The sequence below is a fragment of the Beta vulgaris genome, chromosome 1, assembly GCF_026745355.1.
Source record: "Beta vulgaris subsp. vulgaris cultivar EL10 chromosome 1, EL10.2, whole genome shotgun sequence".
NCBI lineage: Eukaryota > Viridiplantae > Streptophyta > Magnoliopsida > Caryophyllales > Amaranthaceae > Beta > Beta vulgaris.
This window is the reverse complement of record NC_079202.1, coordinates 44879247-44885172: the sequence shown is the minus strand read 5'-3', so window position 1 is coordinate 44885172 and position 5926 is coordinate 44879247.

Here is a 5926-nt window from a genome sequence, read left to right as displayed (position 1 = left end):
GAGTTCTAAGGATGAGGCGAAGAGAAATTTCTATTTATAAAGCCGAAGTAGAGAACCAATTGGACCTTAAGATTAAAAGGGTGAGATCAGATAGGGGTGGAGAATATGATGGTATTTCCCTTAAGAAATTTTGTGAGTCTAATGGGATTATTCATGAGGTTACAGCTCCTTATACCCCAGAACAGAATGGAATAGCTGAGCGGAAAAATAGAACTCTTAAAGATATGATGAATGCTATGCTTATTAGTTCAGGTATGCCTACTAATATGTGGGGTGAGCTATCCTTTCTGCTTGTTATGTCCTTAATCGAGTTCCCCATAAGAAGTTAGATAAAACTCCCTATGAATTGTGGAAAGGCTTCAAGCCGAATTTGGGATACCTCAAAGTATAGGACTTCCTGACTTTCAAAGGAGTAAAATTGGACCTAAGACTGTAGATGGTATTTTTATTGGTTATGCGTCTAACAGTGCTGCATATAGACTCATTCTTAAGGATGCATCTGGTTTTGGTCCGATTAGAGAGTCAAGAGATGTTGAATTTTTTGAGCATATTTTTCCTATGAAAGTTAGTATATAATCATGCTTGCCTGCTGCATGTTCTTCTACTTTGCATCATCTAGTGAGACCTTACTCCTTAGAACCTAGAAGGATTAAGACAGCTAGAATTGAGTTTAGTTTCGGACCTGATTTTATTACTACCTTTCTAGCTGAAAGAAGATGCTTAGATGAGCAAGATATCAATGCTTTTGTGTTAGAAGAGAACCCGAGAACCTATGCTGAGGCCATGAGACGGTAGACTCAAGTTTTTGGTTAGAGGCTATTAACAGTGAAATAGAGTTATTATGAGTAATACTTGGATTTTGGCAGACCTTCGTAGAGGTTGTAAAGCCCTAAGCAGTAGGTGGATCTTTACAAAGAAATGCAAGCTTGATGTGTCCTTAGACAAATATAAGAGTAGACTTGTAGTTGGAGGGCATCGCCAAAAACAAGGTTTAGACTTCTTTGATACTTATTCTCCTGTGACCAAGGTAGCCACCATTAGAGCTTTTATTGTACTTGCATTTATTCATGATTTAATTATGCATCAAATGGATGTGAAAACTGCATTTTTTAATGGTGATTTAAATGAGGAGATCTATATGAAGCAACCTGAAGGATGTGAGGTTCCTGTCAAGAGGACAAGGTATGTAAGCTTATTAGATCTTTGTATGGTTTAAAACAAGCACCAAAACAATGGTATGATAAATTTCATCAAACTATTACTTCAAATGGTTTTTTGGTAAATGATTTTGATGCTTGTGTTTATTCCAAAGTTGATGAGCTTGGTTGTGTTTTCATATGTCTATATGTGGATGATATGTTGATTTTTTGGACCAATATAGACGTAGTAAATGCAACTAAGAGTTTCCTAAATTCTTGCTTTGAGATGAAGAATTTAGGAGAGGCCGATGTTGTTCTTAGAATAAAGATTACTAGAACTTCATATGGGATATCTTTAAATCAATCTCATTATATTGAGAAAATATTAAAGAAGTTTGATCAATTTGATTGTGTTCCTGTGAAAACCCCATATGATTCTAGTATTCATTTGAAAAAGAATAAGGGTGATAGTATATCACAAGAACAATATGCAAAAATAATTGGTAATGATGTAATGTTCTTGATGAATTATCTTAGACCTGATATAGCCTATGTTGTTAGTAGATTGAGCAGGTATACTCACAATCCTAATCGGGAGCATTGGGTTGCCTTGATTAGATTGTTGAAGTATCTAAAAGGCACTATCAATTGGGGTCTACATTATCAAAGGACACCTTGTGTTCTTGAAGGATTTTGTGATGCTAATTGGGTGTCGGATAATGATGAGATTCAATCTACTAGTGGTTATGGTTTTACTCTTGCTGGAGGAGCTAGATCATGAAAATCATGAAAACTAACATGTATTGCGAAATCTACAATAGAATATGAGTTTATTGCTTTAGAATTGGCAGGTCAAAAAGCTGAATGGATACGGAGTTTGCTTACTGATATTCCATTGTGGGGGAAGCTAGCTCTATCAATTTCTATGCGGTGTGACTCGTAAGCAGCAATTGGGGTAGCGAATAATCAAGCCTATAATGGGAAAAGAAGGCATATTTGCTTAAGGCATGCCGTAGTTAGAAATCTAATTAGAAATAATGTTTTGTCACTCGAGTATGTAAAATCAGAGAGCAATATTGTCGATCCTCTCACTAAAGGCCTTTGTAGAAAAATGGTGCTGGAGTCAGCACAAGGAATGGGTTTAAAGCCTATTGTGGAGTGAATTGTGATGGATACCCTTCTTAAGAATTTCTAAGTTCAAAGGGTCAAACGAAATCACAAAAGAACTCAAGTTATTGTGTAATACTACCATTCCTATTAATAAAAGTGATGTAGTATTTTGTTTTAATCTACGGTGATATGTGTAAGGTTGAGCATAAAGCTCTTAATAAGTTCATAACCTTATTTGAGGTGGTTTGTGACAGTACAAACTTGATAAACTTACCTATGTGAATGTGGGGGTTATGCCCAATCCCCTATGAGAGTCCAAATGCTTAGGCTCTCTAGAGCATTCATGAGAATCTAGGCTAATTATTGGGCACCTATATCATAATTGCGAGAACGTCTCTTGATTTGAAAAAGGTTGAGAGCGCAACTATGCTTTGTTCACTTCGTGAAAGGTTCAAAGGGAAATGTACCTCTTACGATAGTAAGACATATTTGTATGCACTGAGTGTCAATTCAAGTCCATAAGACATTGATACTTCAAAACTTAGTATCTATTCGCCAGATCATCTGTTTTAAGCCATGTTTCTTTCTGTTTTCTTCTTTTGAATCATGTGGAGGATTGTTGGAGTTTATAAGAGGATTTTTAGAAACTCCAAAATTTGTTTCAAAAGAATATGAAGAGTCTCTTGTCCCACATTATAAGAAGAAAAGGGAGTGTAAAGGTTTATAAGCATTACTCTTCCTAAACCCTTTGAGTTGTGTACCAATGAGACTTTTAGTTGGCATGTGGTGAGTGGAGTTACCACACGCGCACGCCGCCCGCTCGGACCGAGCCAGGGCCATCGGCCTTAGGCTTTGGGCTGGGGAATAAACTTATTGTTGTTTCACTATTTTGATAATGACAAATAATTAACTTTGTTTAATATTAGTTTCGTTTTTATTCGTATGTTCCTAGTCTATTTTGTTAGAATATCACTTGTGTTTTAACTTAGTTTATAGGTTAGATTTATTCTTTTAGTTTAAATTGATGTATTAGATATCACAAATAATATGTTAAATAACTTATGGAGAATTGATTAGGAGATTAATCAAAAATTAAGTTGTTAAACTTTATATGTGACAAAACCGTTTATATTATGGAGGTAAAAATTATGATATTTTGTTATTCCACAATATTCTGTGAAATTAGTTTATGTGTAGCGTTTTTGGATGAAATCTGTAAAAAGGAGCCGCCAAAACTAACCTAAAACAGTGCCTAGGAAGGATGAGTTGTGGTAGTTCCTATATTTTAGGAACCACAACAACCCACCTACTTGCAAGCCGTGGGGAAATGAGAACTCGTGTGTTAGTGGCTGAAGTTGAGGAAAATAACCAACTAACTTCCAACGGACATATGCAACGGATAGATCATGGAAGAAGTGGCTGAATACAAGCTTCATGTGATCGTGGAGAAGATCGTGGAGAAGATTATGGGATGATTGGCTTCTACAAATAATTTGTTTGTAATAATCTTTTAATGTATGCTTTTAGAATTTTAAGTGTAAAATCTGAGTGAAAGTGTATTCGGTTTTACTCTTCTTTCATTATTACTTAGTGTATTATAGATTGGGTTGAGTGAATCTAAATCTGTAATCATTTCGAGTGAAAAAGAGAAAGAGAAAGAGAAAAGACTTCGAGTGAAGTCAAAAGAGAAAGTCAACTGTTCAGGGGGAAGAAGTTGACTGGGACCAGTTCCTAGAGGAACAGAGTAGGTCCGAGTTTAAGTTGTACAAAAGTGAGTCTTTTGGCCTAAAGTTATTAAAGAGAATTGAATCAAAATCCCTCGTGGTCAAGGTTTTTCTTCCTATTGGGCCTAGGAAGTTTTCCTTGTAAAAATCCCGTGCTCTCATTTCTTTTTTGTTTATACAATAACTTCTTTCTTAGTCAATCATTCTTTTAATTCTGGCAAAAAGTTTGAAAATCTCCCCAACTACAATTCACCCCCCTCTTGTAGTTGTTTAAGTGTTCGTACAAGACTAACAATTGGTATCAGAGCCTAGTTGGCCAAAAAAATTCTCCATTGTGGCCTTGGTCCCCATGAACACAATCGAATCATGTGATGCAGATCAGCCAAGAAAATGTGGGAACTTGTTCAAGTTACTCACGAAGGAACAAACGAAGTCAAGAGATCAAAAATTGACATGCTCATGCACAAATACGAGATATTTCAAATGAAGCCTAAAGAGTCTGTCCAAGAAATGCTCACAAGGTTCTCCAACATCATAAATGAGCTTGAATCCTAGGAAGTCATCACTCCGAGGAACAAGTACGAAAAGTTCTACGAAGTCTTCCTCAGGATGAAAAATGGATGGCAAAGGTCACTGCTTGCTTGAAACAAAAGATTTACCACATTCAATATCGAGCAACTTTCCGGTTCCTTGTTGACTCATGAAATCATCTAGGAACTCATGAAGTTGACTCTAGTAGACCTAAAGCTTTGGCTCTCAAGTCCGATGACAGAGGATTCAGAAACTGATGATGAAGAGCAGCATTGATCGTGAAAAGATTCAAAAAGTTCTTCAACAAGAACTACAAAGGGAAGAACTTGAAAAAGCCGGGAAGCTAAGCTGTCACAATGTGGAAGTCCTGACACTTCATAAAGGAATGTCTCTGGGAAAATGACAAAAGCAAAGGAAAATACAAGGAGAAGGGAAAGGAATAACAAAAACCTTTCTCAAAAGTTGATATGAGAAGGGCCATGGTTGCTGCCTGGGGAGAATCGGATTCAGACGAGGAGCAGGAACAACCAGAAGAGGAAACAGCTCATTTGTATCTCATGGCAAGACAGACGAGGAAGAAGACTTGCCAACAACAAGGTACGCATTAATGTTATTGAAGAAGAGCTAAAAGAACTTTCAAAGAATCAATTGATAAAACTACTTTTGGAAACTTTGGATGACTACAAGGCCATTTGCGTTAGAGAAGAAAATTTAGAAAAAGCCTTATAAGTCACCAAAGGACATTCAAATTGGTTTAAAACAGTGAATGCAAATATTGAGGAAAGATTCTTTGAAGTTTTTGATGAAAACCGACGTATTCGAGAAGCTTTTGAAAATGCTAAAAATGAAAATTATTTCTTGAATATGGAAATGGCTGAATTGAAACTATTGTTCCTGAAGGAACCAGTTCCTCTATAAATACCAGATCCGAGTTCGAAAAGTTAAAATTCGAACATGAAAAGTTTTAAGTAATATCTGGTACTTAAAGAGAAAATGGAATCTTCAAGAACAAACTTCCTGATCCAGTGAGTTGGATACAAAAATAAAAATGAAGGAAGGAATGGGTTAGGTTTCAATCACAAGAAGAAAAAAAAATGAAAAAATATGTTGATCTTCCAAGCAGCCGAATATGCTCTTACTGTGGGAACAGTGGACACTTAGTGTCTGACTGTTCCTCCAGAGAAGAACATATTGAAATGAACACTCGCTTAATTAAGCAAGTGTGGAAAGTTAAGAGAAATACTAGCCCAACAGAGGAACCCAAGTCAGACTGGGTTCCTACCACTGACTGATTTCTTTGATACAGGCTAAAGTGAGGGGGAACAACCTGTGGTACCTCGATAGCGGTTGTTCTAAACACATGACAGGAGATAAAAAGAAATTTCTCTCGCTTTCAGCCTATGATGGAGGAACTGTGACTTT